This window comes from Cetorhinus maximus, chromosome 3 (genome assembly GCF_964194155.1).
Source record: "Cetorhinus maximus chromosome 3, sCetMax3.hap1.1, whole genome shotgun sequence".
In the NCBI taxonomy this organism is placed as follows: domain Eukaryota; kingdom Metazoa; phylum Chordata; class Chondrichthyes; order Lamniformes; family Cetorhinidae; genus Cetorhinus; species Cetorhinus maximus.
Genome location: NC_135881.1, coordinates 118,890,785 through 118,910,567, shown reverse-complemented (window position 1 = coordinate 118,910,567; position 19,783 = coordinate 118,890,785). Strand labels below are relative to the sequence as shown.

The 19,783-nt window shown below is 46.2% G+C and overlaps 1 long non-coding RNA gene across 1 annotated transcript in view; it reads left to right on the top strand.

The window, feature by feature from the left end:
• Positions 1–5,109: 5,109 nt before the first annotated feature.
• The window catches only part of LOC144673106 (uncharacterized), a 107,947-nt gene continuing 93,273 nt past the window's right edge, over positions 5,110–19,783 (top strand). Inside the window, exon 1 of the long non-coding RNA XR_013574261.1 lies at positions 5,110–5,249. This is a non-coding gene — a long non-coding RNA (uncharacterized LOC144673106). The remainder of the gene's footprint in view (positions 5,250–19,783) is intronic.

Sequence of the window (19,783 nt, the reverse complement as noted above, 5' to 3'; positions counted from 1 at the left end):
TCTGCCAGATCCTCCTGCACACCCTGCTGGACTTCCAGCGTTTGCTGCCTCACGGACGATTCCAGAGGCACATCATCAGCCACCAACTGAGCATGTGCCTGGTCCCCTGCAGTCCTCCAACTGCTGGCACCATGGGCACTCTCTGTCTCCGCCAGCTGCTCCAGCGACTGTGAAGTGCCCTCACTGCTGTGCCCCGGGACACTAGCCGATGATCTAATGGGAGCTCAGAAACAGAAATACCTGGAAAAACTCAGCAGGTCTGGCAGCATCGGCGGAGAAGAGCACAGTTGACATTTCGAGTCCTCATGACCCTTCAACAGAACTAAGTTACTTGCCTCCTTGGCTCCTCTGACTCAGGATCTATGCTTGCTGCAAGACAGATGCTGTCGCCGTAATGATGCAGGTGCAGCAGCCTTGGCAACCTCCAAGAGAAGGATTGAAGCTACGGGCATCTCAGCTGGACGCAGGTACAATGGAACAAGTTGCCTCCACCTCTTCTTCAGCCACAGGGGGATCAGCGAGTAGGACTGGGACAGAGTACAATGTGCCACGCAGTTAGTTGCACTTTATGGATCACCTGGGTGATGTTTACTCTGTGTGAGTTTTCATTTATGTGGTTATAAAAATTTTGTTTGTCAGTGTTGCTGAGACTTCTATGTATTATGGATGGGGTTGAGACTGAGAAGAAGGCTGAGGGTGATTTGGGGGATGGGGGAGACCATGGACTTGCTGCGGGCGCTGCGATGGTGGACACACCATCCTCCACTTCTGTGAGTGACAATGGGATTATTCGGATGTGTGTGCTGGCTGGAAAACAAGTTTCAGTGGTTCAAGTTCAGATTGGGAGTCATCTGATATAGATCTGGGAGCCACTCAGGTGAAGCGTTGGTGAATTAGTTTGGACGTGTGGGCATGTCAGCCGGCTGATGGTCGTGAGGCCTGGGATGGTGTCAGCGGTCTCCCTCCAATGTGTGGGCACCGTACTCCTCTGCAGCGCCACCTTCTTTCTTCCCTTCCTCCTCTTCCTCTTCTTTCTCCTCCCCTTCATCCTCTGTGAAAGAGTGGTGTATCATTCCACCATCCTCATTTAACTCCAAATCTCTTTGGATATACATGTTGTGGAGTTTGCAGCAGATGACCACAATACAGGGCACCCTAACTGGCTCATACTATCGGAAACCCAACTGGTCAAGAAAGTGTAAACTCATTGCAGGTACGTGTAAGTAGGTGGCTCTGGTTGTAGTGTCTCTGTGCCTCTGTGTCTAGATACTGCACAGGTGTCAAGAGCCAATTCCTCAGGGATAACTCTTATCTTCCAGTAGCCATCCACAGAGTCTGGATAAAAGCAAAATACTGCGGATGCTGGAAATCTAAAACAAAAACAAAAATACCTGGAAAAACTCAGCAAGTCTGACAGCATCTGCAGAGAGGAATACAGTTAATGTTTCGAGTCCGAATGACTCTTCATCAGAACAGAGTCTGGACGTTGGCCTGAAGTGGTACGACACCCAGGGCTCTTGAAGGTTGAAGGCATCAGGACAGCTGCCCTGGAGCCAAGAGCAGGCCTACAAAATGTGCTTCCTGTGGTCACAGAACACCTGCACATGCAATGAGTGGAATCCCTATCTGTTGAGGAATCTTGCTGGTTGTCTATCAGTGCCTGATGGCTATGTGGATACAATCAATGACCCCCTAGACCTGAGGGAATCCATCAATGCCATTAAATCTCATTGCTCTCTGTGCTGATGCTGGCCCCACTCAATTAAAATGAACATATTACCTTGCCCACTGGAAGAGGGCATCCATGACCTGTCTGATGGCATGATGAATTGCCAACTGTGAAATGCCACTCAGGCCCCTAGCTGACCCCTGAAACAAGCCAGATGCGTAAAAGTTGAGGGTGATGGTGACCTTGACGGCTACAGGTAGTGGACTGTCATGGGCCACAAGGCATCACTGTGCACCATAGAGCAAATGCCCAAGACCTGGACAGGCACAGTCTCCTCTGGCACAGGCACTCTGCCTCCGGCAGCTAGCTAACTCTTGGGTGGTACATCAGATGTCATGGGTAGTGCCTTCTTCTCATTGTAGCCTCCCTCTGTGCTCCTCTAGCCTCCTCCAGACCAGAGAATATCTCCACTGAGGCTCCCCCTCGCTCCTCTGCCTGATTTAATAGCCTGTCCCCATCTCCAGTCCCTGAGTTGTGTTTGGTTTGTGCAGCAGGCCTTCCTCTGCTAACCTCTGCTGGCCAGGTAAAACAGCAGCCTGATGCTCCTCTCAGGACTCTGACCTCTCACTAGTGAGATATACAAACCTCTCAGCACCAACGATGGCAACCCTGTACCATTGTTTGAGCAGCTGGGCATTATTGTCTATCTTTTATATAAGTTGACCAGTGCCTCCATTGACCCTGATGGCTCCCCAATGTGTACACACCAGGTTCACCCTCACATTTGTCATTGGAGGTGAAGGGGGATGGGGCAGTGGAGGAGGGGGCAGTGGAAAGGAATTTTAAGATAGAGTTGCCAATGGAGGAAAGAAGCCAGAATTTATCTTTGCTCTTCGGGATGATTCTGTAGTGAACGGTTTCGTCAAAAGAACGTGAGCACTTAAGTGTGGTCCAACCAGACCTGGTGATGGATGCCTGAACTAGCCGTGCACCAGATATGGTCATGTCTGTGCCCCTTGAACTTGGAGGAGTGAAGGTGGGGCCCATGCCAGGGGAATCATCTTGAGTGGGAGAGAGTAAAGGTTTGCTGAGCACAAGAGCATCAAAGGTGGATGTAAAGAAGAGGTTGATTGATGTTGGCAGAGCTATTGTGATGAATGGTCAGCCAAAGATACCACGTTAGATTTGATGGAGGACATCAGATGACACCTAATGCCTTGCTGTAACACATGATTGAGGGGGTGATAGAGCATCTGAGAAATCATCTCTTCTGATGAACTAACAACAGTGCAGCAATTTCCAGTCATGTTTGAATTTGGATAAGTTTTAAAAGCTATGAAGAATAAGGAATTTTTTTCAAATATAAATAAAAATGATAATTTAAAGCAATATATATCCTCTACTTTATAGGGCAATTGAGAACACTGTAGCCTCACTTTTCAGACCGATCGTCTTTTTACTTCCCAAACAATACAGAGGATTGTCTATATCTTTAATGAAATAGTTCACGCAATAATTCACAGAAAAGCTCCCATGCTCAATGTAAGGGTTTTGTATAGAAAAAATATACTTAGTTATAATCCAATAGAATTTTAATACTAACAGCTTTATAACACTGAAATACAAGTTATCTTGGCAAGAGAATGGGCAGCAAGCATGCAGCTTTGGTTTTATAAATCCAAACCAATATGTTTCTAATATAGAGAAAATAATGTGAACATATTACTGCTTAAAGTACATCACATTTCCCATGAATCTAATGGGAATTTTAGTTTGACTAAATGTGCATTGAAACACTCCACTCCCAATCAGGAAAAATTAAGTAAGAGAGTTGATGACACTGAAATCAGTCTTAATGGAAAGGCAAGGGTGAACCTTGCCACTTTCAGACAACGGGACTCACCGGATATAAAAGTGTTAATTGAAATAGCCTAGCTCTCCAGTGTATGCTAGACTTTCCAGACTCTTTCACTGCTTTGAACCTGGAACATGAAAGAGAGGTATTTATTAGAGGCTGCAGTTTGTGCAACTTTGTTCAGTTTGCTCCTGGTCTGAAGATATCATTAGCCTCACACTCCACTAAATAATGAGACTTTAGGGCTGTCTTATTGAACAAGTCCAGCACACTTGTCCAATTTCAACTGCAAAAGGTCATAAAAGTTAAGTGTTCCAGCAGCAGACTGACTTCAGTGGTAACCTTCAAAGGCTTTTCTTTTCTTCAGGGTTGATAACTTGGATTTGGAGATATCAAAGCTATGCAGCTTTTTACATCAAGACAATTTTCCCCCTATTTAGCACTTCATACTGTTTCTTTTCTTGGAGCATATATGGCCTAAATCCTCCAGCTAGTTTGTTGTGATACAATTCAATCAATTTTACTAAAGCAAGCTTTATTCTAATAGGTATGCAATCCTTTGACTTCAAACTGCATTAATGTCTAAAATAGTAAGGATTTATGAATAGCTTCAAAAATATTCTTTTAAGATCCCGTTAGGTCAATAAGATAGTAAAAATGCCAAAGGATGTTCGAGATTATTTGTTTTTTTAGGGAAAGGACCAACATTGTCCCACCTAATGCATACATATATTTTTTGTTTAATGACAATCCTATATAAATTAGTACCTTGACATTCTACAGATCCTGTTCCTTTTTGCAATCTCTCTTTTGCCTCCACCTATCACTGGCCTTCTATCCAGCTTCACCTGTCCCACCCCCCCTTAAACAGTATATATTTCACCACATTTTTACTTCGCTTCAGATCTGAAGAAGTCATATGGACTCGAAACGTTAACTCTGTCTTTTTCTCCACAGACACTGTCACGCCTGCTGAGCTTTCCCAGCACTTTTTGTTTTTGTTTCAGATTTCCAGCATCCGCAGTATTTTGCCTTTATCCTGTTACTTGATTTATTTTCTTCTTAAGATTTGATGAATGATTAGGCCTAAAGCCCAAAAATACTCAGATTCAGAGAATCATTCCAAATATCTCCTTCCAACATACCTGTACCCTTCCTTTATGGAAAAAATGGATATGATACATTATGATCCTAATTATGATTTTAAAAAAAATCACTGTGGACTTTCCTGGCCCCACTCTGCCGCAGCAATGAATTGGAGCAGCAAAGCTGAAGTGTACTGCTCTCGTCCAGGTCGAGGAGTGCCAATATTTCCCGTTTTGGACCATTTACAGGGTGTGTGGACATCTCTAATAGAGTCTAGTGCTGGCAGAAAAGAGAAGAAATTTGAGTGTAGCTTAGAGTTGCCAAGATGCATTCCTGGAGTTTTGCTCACAGGCATTTCAATCATGATTCCTGACCATGTGATGTCTAATCATATAACATCTGACCACATGGCATCTGATCACAGGATGCCTGATCACGAGTGGTCTGATCGCATGATGCCTGCAAATGTGATTTCATTTACCTTATAAAGAGTGGCCCCCGTGTCATTCCACTTGTGGTTGTAAATTCATGCCAATAGCTGTTGTGCAAGAACTTCTGAAAACCTGGAAGCTACTCCAAGGTGAAGAATGGAAACCAATTGTGGGATGGGGAGCAAATTTTACAGAGAGGAAACCAGAGGTGGGAGGAACTTTGATTCAACTAGTAACTAATAGTAACTCACTGAAAGTGCACCAATATTTACCCGCATAACCAATAGTAATTTTGTAGTTCAGTGAGGGGCTTATATGTAACTGATATAGTAGGTGTAAGCCCCTATATCCTCCATGTAACTAGTAGTAATCCTGGCACCTGTTGATATTCACCAGACATGACAAGTTCCCCAGTCAATGCCCTTTTTAATAGATCTAATCTCTCTCCTTATCTCCGTGGACACTGGCTTGAACTTAGGTTCTGTATGAATCTGCACTGGGAAATGCAGAGTCGATCTGTACTTGTACTTCACGGACTGAATTTTTGTTCTGGAGTTGGGACCTCAGCAACAGGTGAATTTCTGGGCCCCAACCCTAAGTCAAGTGTGCCTGACACCCAGCCCAATTTTTGAAGTATAGGCCAATTAGTGACCAGGGTGTGCTCTCACCATTCAGTTAAGAACAGTGGATAGTCTCCTGAGGCTGAAGGGCCAATAGGAGGCCCCCCCAGCACTTATAGATCATCAGTCCCACCGCAAGAGATGGGCCCTGTCTGCGCAGATGGAAAGAGAGAGAGGGTGCCTCAAGATGGAGGCAACCTCTGAAGAGAGTTTAAAAGTATTAATAAAGGCTGCAGTTGCCCGGCTGTCATTGTGGAGGGGCAGACTCTCCATTAGAGAGTCAGTGGTCGCAGCTGTGGCCGGGTGGGGGTGTACCCTAGGCGGATAGAGCAAAGACCCCTCACTATGGTCTGCCACCAGGAGGCCATCTCCATCCTGTCTGTTTATGGATGTTAGCCTTAATATGCCTTTTAATTGGCTTAATAGGCTACCCACTGCTTGTGGGTCAAAAATGGGCTGGAGGCAGGCGGTGCCATGGTGGAAGACTGGCACACTGGCCGGTAGTGGGAGATTTCCAGCATCCGCAGTAGTTTTTTGTTTTTATCTCAGTGGGAAATTATAGGCTGGTCTGCCTCTAGCCCCGTCTCCACAGCCATTTAAAAATTTGGCCCCACATGTCAAAACTGGCCTGAATCAAAGCGAGAGGCCACATAAAGAACAGATGGCTCGGTATTTGAGGGACTTCTCACAGGGCATATTATCCTAAACTCAGCTCAGCACCAACATTTCTAAACCACTCCCTCAGCTCAAGAAAGGAGAATTTTTGTAGAAATTCCAGCAAGAGGAGGCCATTCAGCCCCTGGTGCCTATGCTGCCATTCTCACCTTTAATTCTCCCAGGTCCTTTCATATTTCTCTTTTCAAATACTTATCTCATTCCCTTATAGATTATGTTCTAGTTTTGGCCTCAATAACCACTTGTGGTGAAATATCTTGAAATCTAATGACCCCCAATTCACAAGCAATCCTTTTCCTTCCCTCCTTGGCTTTTCCAGTGAGAATCCTCTGTTCCATCTACGGAAGCCATCTTTCATTTTTTACCCACGGTACAGTCCCCAGGTTTTGTTCACTCATTTACTTGCTGTCCCTCTCTCGACATCACTGCCATTCACTGTGCCATGGTTGGTGCTCCTGTCTTGCAGATAATGCGAGTCCACAGCCTCACCTCATTCCTCAGTCTCCCTGCCTCTGTTCCCACTCAAACCCCATTCTCCAATTCTGATCATCCTCTCTCTCCCTCCAGACTCCCAATCACCCAACCCCTATTCCTCAGGCTCTCTCTGCCTTTTCCCGAGCATCAATCTCACATTCCAATCTTCCTGTTTACCCCAATCCCCTTCCATCAACCTCCATTCCCCATCTTCTTCAATGCCTGATCCCTATTCCCCAGTTTCCCTGTCTCATTTTGACTTCTGAGCCCCACTGATTCCCAAGCATTCCCACTCCCACTGATTCCCAAATTCTCTCCAACTCTCCCACAACTCCCAACTATTTCTGGTAGAGCAGCTGGTCCTGTACCTCCCCTGTGGTTGGGGTGGAGGGATGGGGTTTTCTGGGGTAGGTTGATGTCACTGCGATGGAGGCCTTTCTGCTACAGCAGTGATTGGAGTGAGGGCATGAGCTGCTACTGTGGTGGCAGGAAATCTTAAATGGCAAAATCCCCTGGGCTGCTGGCATGAGCATCTGGCAGACATACATGTTCCATCCAGGGAGACTCCAGGGAAATCCATGAGGCTTGACAATCCTATTATAGTTGCACACCTCTTAGACTAGAACTTTCTGTTTGTTGATCCTGGGGGACCATCAAATACTAAATACAAATACTAAACCTACTCTTTGCCTTTGACAGCCAGATACTCAGCAGAGTTGATGGGTGAGCAGAAACTGGTGCTGGATAAGATATGGGAAGCAGAGTTTCAGATGACCGGACATTAACAGACCATAGAGGATAGAAGGCTGGCTGGCAGAGCATTGGAATAATCAAGTCTGGAGGAAACAAAGGCATAGAGGTCCTGTGGCAGATGGGCAAAAGTGAACAATGTTATGGAGCTTGAAGTAGACAGCCATGAAACGAATATGAGGTCACAAGCTCAGTGAGGAATTAAGTGCCACCCTGAGATTTTGAACAGTCTGGTTTAACCTGAGACGATGGACAGGGGGATGAAGGCAAGAAAGCATGATTTCCCCTTCCTGCCTCTTTAGCATATCCGGAAAGAGCCTGTATAGGTCCAGTTCTAGCTTCCCAAGAACGCTTAGGAAACCTTGGAGTAATGGAAAAAGGGGGTGGATACATGAGAAACCAATTCTTTCAACTGAAGAAATCAGATTTCTTCAGGGGTAAGGATCAGGAAAAACTGTCCTTTCACTTTAGGAGTACACTTATAAGTCTGGCTTTAGTCTCTCATGCCCAATGAGAACAGATCATACAAGAAGCTAAAATTACAGCAACTTTTTTGGCCTCTACATTTGTACTAATCCAAAGCTTGTTGTTATTTTCCTTCCTGGTTTCCAGGAGGTGTGTGAGATCCAAAAGACTGTAGCCAAGAGACTTTTTAATTCCAAAAGTCGAGGCTGACTTACTGGTAATTTGAACCCCAATGCAAATTTAATCACAAGTCACAAACGCTGTCATCTGCCCTCTTAAAGCTGCCAATGGATCAGAGCCAGAAGAGACCCAGGTAAGTTATGATTTACATTTTCTTAAACAGGGAGTTGGCCAAGTACACAGTGTTGCAAGGGAACATAAGAATTAGGAGCAGGGATAGGCCATTTGGCCCCTCGAGCCTTCTCTGCCCTTCAATAAGATCATAGCTGATCTGATTGTGTCTTCAAATCACTTCCTCCCTGCACCCCTGCATAACCCTTGACTCCCTTGTCAATCAAAAATCTAACCCAACATTGAACATATTCAATAATGAAGCCTCCACTGCTCTCTGGGGTAGAAAATTCGAAAGATTAATGGCCCTGGAACAAAGGCAGTGACCAAATACACCAATTCCAAGTAAAACTGTTCAATGTAATGAAAGAAAATCACGCACTTCAACTGGTCAACAATTTAGTTTAATGTATGTTTAAAACCTATCTCTTTGAACAAGCTTTTGATCACCTGTTCTATTATTTCTTTCTTATACATGTTTTGCATGAGGCCCCATTGACCTGATTGGGTGGATTGTAAAAGGACCCATGGCACTATTTTGAAGGAGTGCAGGGGCTTATCCCCAGTGTCCTGGCCAATAGTGACCCCTTAATCAGCATCACAAAAAACAGTTTACCTTGGTCACTATCACATTGCTGTTTTGTGGGAGTTTGCTGTGCAGATATTGGCTGCCATGTTCCCTACATTACAAGTGACTACACTTTAGAAGTACTTCTGTAAAAAACTTTGAGACATCCGGTGGACATGAGAAGGGCTATATAAATGAAAGTCTTTCTTTCTTTTCCTGACGTGACTTGGTATCAAATTTTGTTTGATAACACTGCTGTGATGCACTTCAGAGCATTTTAAAATGGTAGAGGTGCTATATAAATGCAAGTTCATGTTGTTGTTTAGCATTCTATGATCTACAAATATAGTTGATTCAGTTGAAAATGCTGCATAGATTCTATTATATGCATAAAGATTGGCTAAATTAACTACTCGTGAGAAAGTTGGCATTACAACCATGATGAGGGTGCTTTTCTTCACATATTGTGGCTTTCTTCACAATATTGTTCATCTAGTGAGCTATGGTAGGTTCCAAAGTCATGGCAGGGTCCAGCTATGACAGCATCTGGAGAATACAGTAGGGATTAAGGATTAATACTGTTGTAGAGGCAGCAGAAAGACCATTTGTATCTTTCAGTGGGCTTACTGGAATTCGGCCAGAATGAAACATTGGGGTTTCGCGGGGGCTGGCGGGGGTGGGTGCGAACCCAATTGGCGCCCCCAAACGGGGCCACGCCGACATTTTATGTGGGCGGGCCAATTAAGGCCCGCCCAGTGTGACACGCACCCGGAAGCGCTGAGCGCTCCCTGTGAGGGCGGGGGGAGATTCCGAGTCTCAGCATGCGCACGAAAGAGCGCAGAAATCTCCCTGAGGCACAGAGCTGCCTCAGGGTGATTACATTCGGAATGTAAGTTTTTATTAAAGTCAGAAAAAAAATTATTTAGACATGTCCCCTCATGCGGCAGTGTCACATGAGCCAGGATATGTTTATCAAATGTTTGAAAACTCTCTATTTAATTACTAAACCCTTCATGAAACCTCATCCCGCCCGTGGATGAGGTTTCATGAAAAATGTGAAGGCCGCCTGGGCACTTTGTCTGCCTGCCAGCCTTAAGGTTGGACAGACAGCTCAGGTTATTGTTTTAATTAATATTTAAATGGCCTTAATAGGCCTTTGACTGTTTGGTGGGTGCGCAGCCGAGTCAGCTGCGCACCCGCCGAACTGAAAGACTAAATGACGTGCGGTGACGTCGGGACGCACGCCCGATGTCACCGTGCGTCATTTTACACGCTGGTGAGCGGGCCCTGCCTCCGCTCGCTGACCCGAAAATTTTTCCCATGGTGTAATTTTAACTTTGGTGGTAGTGTAAAATGGGTCACATCAATTTAGTCAGCCATTATACAACAAGCCTGACTCCCTTTGCTTTAAAATCAATAAAAGGGAAAATTTGGCCAGATATAAATTGTCAGTATTTCCATCATTGAGTATAAAGGAATATCAGCATTCTGCAACAGATACTGAATCAATAAAATAAATTGTTATTAAAAAAAGGTGAAAGCAAAGATCTTTAGGGCGATACCAGCCTGTCCTTTAAAACAGATAGGAGCTAAGTGGCAGGAATCAATAGCGCCATTTTTTATGGGAGCAGTTTGCCCTTGATCTGCACCCACCGTTAGTTCAGGAAATCTGTGTCCAGAGCCATCTGATATTCATTTGTATGTAACGACATTACAGTGCCTCTTCAAGTCTGGTGCAACCCTAGAAAAGCTGCACAGGAAATTCAAAGACAGTTCTATTCAGGAGCAGAATGAGGGCAAAGGATTAACACACAATTTTGTTGTGCACATCATCCATTTTTGACATATTATTTGAATGTTAAACCTGGGAAAATCCTCCCTCCAATTGAAAATTATGTGCTTAACCATCTGAGCTCCCAGTTCTTTGCTTCCCATTACCTGGTAGAATTCCCAATAACATTAGGCAATGATCCCAGGGAAAAGATACCTTTTAGATTCACATTCGCTAAGTCAAATACTAAGCAGACTGAGAGTGAGTAGCTGAATATCAGATAAATAGCACTGAAGAGCGAATGTTGCAGTGCTAAATTATGAACTCACCCAAGATGATAACCAGACCTCGCTTTACCAGACCTATTAAAATCACCAACTACAGCCTTCCTTTTTGAAATGCCCATCAACAAGGTGAGAAAATGGTCTTTTCCTTGGCTGTCATTGTCTATCTGTCTGTTCACATGTTCATTTATCAATTGATCATTTCCTAAATTTGTCACTTACCCATCTTGGTCTTTTGTTCAGATTTTCACTTGCTATTACTGATAATGGGACTCAAGAGCAAATCAACTAAAAAGTAATTATGTTCTTGGAAAGCAGTTCAGGATATTATGCCATCTGTTTATCTGTCACTGCAATTCATTTAAAGTAAAAGTCATTTCCCTTATAAATGTTTCAGCTCCATTGCACCATTGTGATGTAAGCTTGACCTTCCACCCTGTAAGTCCTTCGGTCTACAACACCAATCACTCATCAATGATCCATAGCCACACTGAAAGAAAATCCCTGAATGTGCTAATCCCTTTCTTAAAAGGTGAAACATATATGCCCTTTCACTTTAGCAAAGCAGATTGTTATGACTAGTATGTTCTCAATGAGGTGTCAACTATCAAAGGTTTTGTTTTAAAGAATGCACAGTTTTATGTTTTACAAGTTAATCAAGTTGCTTAAGAGCAGCAGAATATATCCAGCAATGTTGGTAAGCAAGGAAGATTAATATTCTGAACAATGCCAATGAACAGCAACTTTATTGTTATTGGAAAATCATACTTACTAAAAGGAATTTCCTGCATTTCCCACATTCTCACCCTACGCTCTCCTTGTCTTCTCTTCTAGTTAGTTTTCTTTTACAAGCTTTGCTGTCAATGTTCTATTCTATTCATTTTTTCTCTCCTCATTTCCCATTATTTTTGCTTCTCCTTGCGTTTTGTTTCTAATTTTCATTCTTTCTCATTTCATGTCTTTTTTGCTTAGATTTTGATTCGTCTCCATTATTTTCTGTCTCCAACCTCTGACACCCATTTGCTTTCCCTGATTGTAGAAAAATTCGAAGAGCAAAAACAGTTCCATTAAAAATATCACACATGAAAAGTTAACCCGCCTCCGCCCAGTTCAGAAGGGTTGGTGTATATTTATAGCATTGCTTCGGCTTAAATTCAGATTTTCATCTTTTAGGACGAATCTTATGGTGGTCTCAGCCGCTGGCTGGAGAGCCGGGGAGAGGACCGCGTTACCTCCTTTGGCGAAGGCCCACTGGATCAGGAGCCAATCAGGCAGCGGAGAGACCATTGGCGGGCCTTTCCGCCCAATCAGGATCTCGGGGATGGAGGTCCCGCCTACCGAGAGCTGCCGGCCAATCAGAGGCTAGCAGCATTTTATGTTCAGCCATGCCATGGGGAGGAGGTGGTGGCTACTGCAGGAAAGGCACCCGCTGGAGGCCCAGGATCGTGGAGTGGTCCAGACCACGGAAAGTCATTGCAGGAGGGGTTTCATGGGTGGGGGGCCGTAGGGGAGTGTAGGATGGGTCGGCAGCAAGGGCAGGGTGTTGGCTCTCAGTGAGCCCTGCCCTCCCTGATGTTGGGTTCCTTGATCAGGCACTATGTGCCTTTGAAGGATCCCCTCCCCCCAGGAAACGACAGCAGTCCGCACAAGTTTACTTATTGTGCACACCGCATGGCGACAGGCCCACCCGCAGCTGGGTTGATACCAGCGGCAGCAAGATGAGGCCCTTAAGTGCTCATTAATTGTCCAGTTAAGGGCTTCAATTGGCGAAGGAGCGAGAAGGTCGACCATGGGCCTTTCCGCCCCGGATTAGAATCGGAAAGGTGGCGGGGTGTTCACCTACCACCCTCCCTCTGAATAGATGCCCTCCCCACCTCCAAACATGCCAGGAGAGAGGGAGAAAGATTTTAAACAAATGGCAATACTATCAAAATTTTTAAGAGATTATTCTCTTTAGCTTCCATCAAACCACTAAGAATATCCAGTCCATAGCTGGTGATTGTGCCAGACAAAGCGTGGACACCACAAGCGCCAACTATTAATTCATCATCCTCAGTACCATCATCAGAGACAGTACAATAAATCAGTGTCAGCAATCTCCCTTGGGGAACATTGATAAAATCATATTCTAGAATGATTTAAGTTATAACCTCCAAATTACTAAAATATGGCATTTTTAACTTTTGTCCATCCATCATTATTGTTAACAGGCAGATATAGATAGGTTAAGTGAGTGGGCAAAGATCTGGCAGATAGAGTATAATGTGGGAAAATGTGAAATTGTCTATTTTGATAGGAATAATAAAAGAGAAGCATATTATCTAAATGGTGAAAGATTACAGAGTTCTGAGGCACAGAGGGATCTGGGTGTCCTAGTGCATGAATCACAAAAGGCTAGCATGCAAGTTCAGCAAGTAATTAGGAAAACTAATAGAATGTTATCATTTATTGTGAGGGGAATTGAATACAAAAGTAGGGAGGTTATGCTTCAGTTGTACAGGGCACTAGTGAGACCACTAGTGAGTACTGCCATCCTGAGGGGCCTTGACAGGATGGATGTGAGAGGATGTTCCTTGTGGAAGAATCTAGAACTAGGAGTCACTGTTTAAAAATAAGGGGTTGGCCATTTAAAACAGATGATGTGAAATTTTTTCACTCAGAGGGCTGAGTCTTTGAAACTCTTCCTGAAAAGGTGATGGAAGCAGAGTCTTTGAATATTTTTAAGACAGAGGTGGATAAATTCTTTGTACACAAGGGGGTGATAGGTTATTGGGGTAGGTGGGATGCAGATTTCAGGGCCTGAATCTTCTGGTCAGTGTGCAGGGGACGGGCCCCGCTCACTGACGGGTAAAATGACGTGCGGTGACATTGGGCGTGCGTCCCGATGTCACTATGCGTCATTCTGATCCTCAGTTCGGCGGGCACGTAGCGGAGTTGGCTGCATGCCCGCCAAACTGTCAAAGGCCTATTAAAGCCATTAACTAATTAAACTGATTCTCAGGGCTGCCCATCCAACCTTAAGGTTGGCGGGCAGGCGAAGAGTCCAGGCGGCCTTCGCATTTTTCATGGTACCTCATCCACAGGCGGGATGAGATTTCATGAAGGGCTTATAAGTGTAATAAAAATTTTTATTAATATTCATTGACGTGTCCCAGCTCATGTGACACTGCCACATGAGAAGACATTTCTGAATATTTTTTTTCTTATTTTTCATAAGCAGACTAATCTCCCTGAGGCAGCTCCGTGCCTCAGGGAGATTTCTGCGCTCTTTCCCTCCTCCTGCCGCCCGCACAGGGAGTGCTCAGTGCTTCCAGAAGCACGTCATGCTGGGCAGGCCTTAATTGGCCCGCCTACGCAAAATGGCAGCACGCTCTACATGCCCGCCCACACCCGCTCCTGAACTGCCCACCTGACGAGGAGAAAATTCTCCCCCAGGTTACTGTCAGATCAGCCATGATTTTATTAAATGGCAGAGCAGGCTGAATGGCCTACTTCTGCTCCTTGTTCGTAGGTTCATATGGAAAAAAACACATTTGTTGAGAAAGTTTTCCAGTGACATTTCATGGTTTGGGAGGGAGAGCCAGAGGCCACAGACTTAAATAGTGGAAAAAAACTACCACAAGTATTGCAAGATTAGACAGCATGTTGCTATAAAATGGTAGGTGTAATTTTTATATCATCAATCTGAATAAAGCCTCACTTTTGGTAGCAAGTCATCAGCTTCTTGAATAAAGCAAGATAGCGACTGAAAGAATTTAGAAAAAATACTTGGGTTAATTTAGTTTGTCCCTTATCCATTTTTGATCCATAGTGGAACTTCATGATCGATAGTTGGTGATCCTGTTTTTCCATTTTGATTTGTGTTCAACTGTGACTTGTTTCTGTTCATTGAATGTGAAATCTGAGCCAATCAGGCGCAAGTGTGTTACAGAAATTTGTCTAAGCGCCAATTTTAATTTGGCCAAACTGTCCTGGTCATGGACCATTTTACCCCTGCGCTCACCTTTATTCCCCCAGACTACTGACTGCCCAAAACTAATGAAAAGTGGCAACTGCCCAGCTGGTGGGAGCACAATGTTGGGTAACAAGACAAGGCAGGGGACTGAGGGAACGGTTCCCACAAAGTAAGGCAAGGGTATTTTAGGAGGATCTTGTGACTGATGGGGGAACACAATTGAATGATTCCCTCATGTTAGCAGACAATTGAAATTTCCCTGGAGACTTACCCTGAAATCAGTTTAATAAGATCTTGGTCTGCAACTTTAACCTGCTCTTAATGGGGCAGAACTGCTTCTTCTGGCCCCACAAGGAATGTTTGTGCCTCCCATGCCCTGAATTCCTCCTTCCTCCTCCTGCCCAACATGGTGCTCCCATCAGCCAGCCAACTTCTGCTTCCCGCCAGTTTTAAGCAGATGTAAGAAAATCTCCTTTGATTAGTTAAATGATTCCTCATGGCTCAGACTCATGTGCATTGTCTTAATGCAAGTTTATTACTGAGACACTAAAGTACAGGACATATTATAGTTACAGACCCTAAGTGATCAGGCTTGCCTTCTTACCTTTGCATTTTACCCTTTCCCCAAAGGCCCTCACTATTCTAGGGAAACCCAACTTATCCCTCCCACTGAAGTCCAGGACCTTCTTCTTTGATGTCATTTCATGTTGCCTGATGCTCTGCAAGTGTAAGAGAAAGAGGTTCCTCTGTACAAGCCTCCAGGCCATGATGAAATGGCTGTTTCTATGGGTAGAATCATCCCAGATTTGCATTAAATGCGGCACCAGGCGGGAAAAGCGACGTTTTACCTGCTGGCCACGATGGCGGGTTTTCACACTATCATCCCAATCCTGCCACATTACTTATGCATTCCTGGGAAACACACCGTTTCGATGGGCAGGTTCTCATTTTCCCGCCAGCCATCACCTCGCCGCTTCATCACGCCAGGTGCCATATTTAAAGTCCAGCCGCGCACACACATCTCAGTGCTTCTAGACCACGATTACTGCAGGGAAGATGTCCACAAAAGGTAAGAAGACTGCAGCCCACCAGGTTTAACAATGCCTATTGGATGCAATAGAGGCCCGCTGTGTTGCATTACCAACCAGGCTTGGGAGGTGGTGGATGCCCTGCAAAAGAGGACAACCACCCAGTGCTGCTACAGGATGAATAGCCTCATCCGTTCTGCCAGAGTAAGTCACTCTTCTCATCACTCTCAACTCATACACTCACAAAGCCATCACACATCCTCAGGGATCTCACACCTCAAGGGACAACACCACTAACTATCACACATACCCTCACATCTCCATCAGGCTCATATCCTCTCGAGCTCAGGTCCTCATCCTGTCCACGGCTCCGCTCACTACACAAACACACCCATGTGTCTGGATCACAGTCCATCTGTTTTCATGCAGGAAAAGCATGCTCACATCAGCAGGGAGATGTCCCAGACCGGGGGGTGGAGTGGCCCACATTAGGCCCCTCACTCACTTTGAGGAGTGTGCGATCGTGCTGACGTGAGGATGTGGACTCTGCCTGCGGTGACGGTGAGGTCGGCGGCAAACATCCACCTGAGGATCCTGCATCATGTCATCCCTCTCTCAATGCAGCTGTGAGTGCTCTCCTGCTTTTGACTCTGCTGCCACACACTAATTATCTCTGCTTTGGTTCACAGAGAGATCTGCCAAGGGACCAACACCCTCAGCCAGCCAGTCCCTCAGCTCCATTCACGTCCTTATCTGCAGCCAAGAGGACACGTCCTCCAGTGAAGAGCTGGAAATAAGTAGCCTGGAAGACCTATCACCGCAGAGGGAGCAGCCGGCCCATGAGGTGGTTCTGGAGGGAAAAGTGTGTGTGTGGGGCAAGGCCTTTTGGAGCCTCGTGCAAGCATTCCCACGCACGTGGATCTTTCACATATCACATTAATCTCAATGTCCTGAGCATTCTGAATGCTGCCCGCTGGGGTTCACTTTCAGTTGTCCACCTGAGCTGACCTGCTCCTCCGCCCACCCACTGACCAGACTCCCATGCAGCACCCGTTCTCGCCCACCACGACTCTCGTTTCACTTTCAATTTAGCAAGCATGATCTGGTTTCACTCTGCATTGTGCACTCCTCCGTATTTTCCCCTCCCTCAGTCACCCATTTCCTTTCCCCCATCACTGTTGACCACCCGGCATCACCTTCTACCTCCCGTTTGTGACCCACCAGCCACAGCCCTTTTCCCTCGGGGATGTCCAGGTGAATGTGCACATTCCCTTCCTGAAAATCCCACCCCAATTCACATTCAACTCCCCGACTTCCTCATTCCCAGGGCCCATGTCTGCCTCTGAGACCTCACCAACCATTCTTGCCGCCCCTTCTACCGCTATCATTGAAACCTAACCCTCCCATCCTACCACGTCATTCTGCCCTCAGTCATTCTCACCATTCCCTCATACCATGTCCAATCTCAGTTCGCTCACCAGGAGGCAGTCATGGACCCATCAGACCCCTCCCTTGCATGTTCACCTGGACAACCGCCCTTCCCCCCCCCAGAACCCCTTCCCCTCCTGGAACCCCTTTCCCCCTCTGGACCTATTCCCCCTCTTTTCCTCCTCCCCCTTAGTCCTCCCATTCCGAACCCCCCCCCACCCCCTGCAGTTAGTCCCTCTCCCTTCTGACTTCCTCAAACACCTTATTTCTTCCACAACCCTTAGTCCTTCTCCCCCGACTCCTTCCTCCAGCCTTACCACTTCCTCCGGACTCACTTCTTCCTCCAGCTTTACTCCTACCCCTTCCCGACTCCCTCTACCCTTACTTCTTCCTCCACCCTTACTCCCTCCCCTCTCTGTACCACTTCTTCCCCCTGGATTCTCCCCCCTCTCTGCACTCCTTCTTCCCTCTGGACTCCCTCCCCTCTCTGCACTTCTTCCTCCCCCTGGATTCTAGCCCCTCTCTGCACTCCTTCTTCCCCCTTGACTCCCTTCTTTCTCTGCACTCCTTGCCCCCGCGACCTCCTTCCCTTACACCTTCCAACCCCCTTCATCTACCTCCCAAGTTCCCGTCTTCTCTCCCGTTACCCCCTCCTCCCCCCTCCCAACCTAACCCTCTCGACACCTTCATTCCACCCCCCCAACCTCAACCCTCCGACACCTCTTCCTTTCCCAGTCGATCCTACACCTTTGTCTTCCACCCGCTTGCCCATCATCCATTGTGAGCATGAACAGTGACTTTCGAACTTCCGTGAGCTGCTTCACAGCAGAGCCATGTCCACGAGAATCCACCCAACATGCGATGCATGTGTTCCTCCAGAATGCTGTTTTTTTTTGAAAAAAATACTTTATTCATAAAATATCTGGAAGAACGTTACAAAACATTTCTAAATCGCCATCACAAAAAGTGCAATCAGATTCAACTTTTACACATGGATCACGAGGTGCTTCAATACAGTCAATGAATATTACAATCATTTCAATATGGTCATTACAGACAGACAGTGTAATGGGATTGGAGTTATCAACATACATCATGTTGCACTCTGGAGTGCTTCAATACAATTAGTATTCAATGCATACATTCATTGTGAGCCGTACAGCCCGAGGGGTCTATACAATTCCCAGCTCCTCGGTGCACTATGGCAGAAAGGTCTTAGGCAGCGACCTTTCCCCATTGCGCCTTTGCAGCGGCTGCCCCGAGCTTTAGTGTGTCCCTCAGCACGTATTCCTGGACCTTGGAATGTGCCAGTCTGCAACACTCAGTCAGGGAAAACTCTTTGCACTGGAAGGTCAGCAAGTTTCAGGCAGACCAAAGAGCATCTTTCACTGAGTTGATGATCCTCCAGCTGCAGTTGATGTTTGTTTCGGTGTGTGTCCCTGGGAACAGCCTGTAGAGCACAGAGTCCTGTGTCACCGCGCTGCTCGGGATGAACCTCAACAGAAACCACTGCATCTCTCTCCAGACCTTCTTTGCAAAGGCACAATCCACAAGGAGGTGAACAATGGTCTCGTCCCCACCACAGCCTCCACGAGGGCAATGTGCAGAGGGGGAAGAGACTCGTGGCATGTTGGAAGGATCTGACGGGGAGGGCCTTTCTCACCAAGCTGCATCTTGGTGCTTGTTGGAAAGTTCTGGCGATAAGGCATTCTGCCAAATGACTTTGACGGCCTGCTTGGGGAACCATCCGACAGGATCCACTATCTCCTTTTCCTGCAGGGCCTCTAAGACATTACGTGCCGACCACTGCCTTATGGACTTGTGGTCAAAGGTGTTTCTCTGCATAAATTTTTCCACGAGGGACAGGTGGTACGGCACGGTCCAACTACTTGGAGCGTTCTGTGGCAGTGTGGCTAGACCCATCCTTCGCAACACCGGGGACAGGTAGAACCTCAGCACATAGTGACACTTGGTGTTTGCATACCGAGGGTCTACACACAGCTTGCTGCAGCCGCACACAAAGGTGGCCATCAGGATGAGGGCAATGTTGGGCACGTTTATCCCCCCTTATCTAGAGGCTTGTATATCGCGTCCCTGCGGACACGATCCATTTTTGACCTCCAGATAAAGCGAAAGTTGGCTCGGGTGATCGCCACCACGCAGGAGTGTGGAATGGGCCAGACCTGCACCACGTACAGGAACAGCAAGAGTGCCTCACACCTGATGACCAGGTTCTTACCCGAAATGGAGAGGGAGCGTCGTTCCCACATGCCCAGTTTTCTTTTCACCATAGACACTCACTCCTTCCAGTTTCTAACACATGCCCCGGTCACTCCGAACCATATCCCCAGCACCTTCAGGCTGTCAGCCCTGATGGTGAAGGGGACAAAGGATCGGTCAGCCCAGTTCCCAAAGAACATGCCCTCGCTCTTC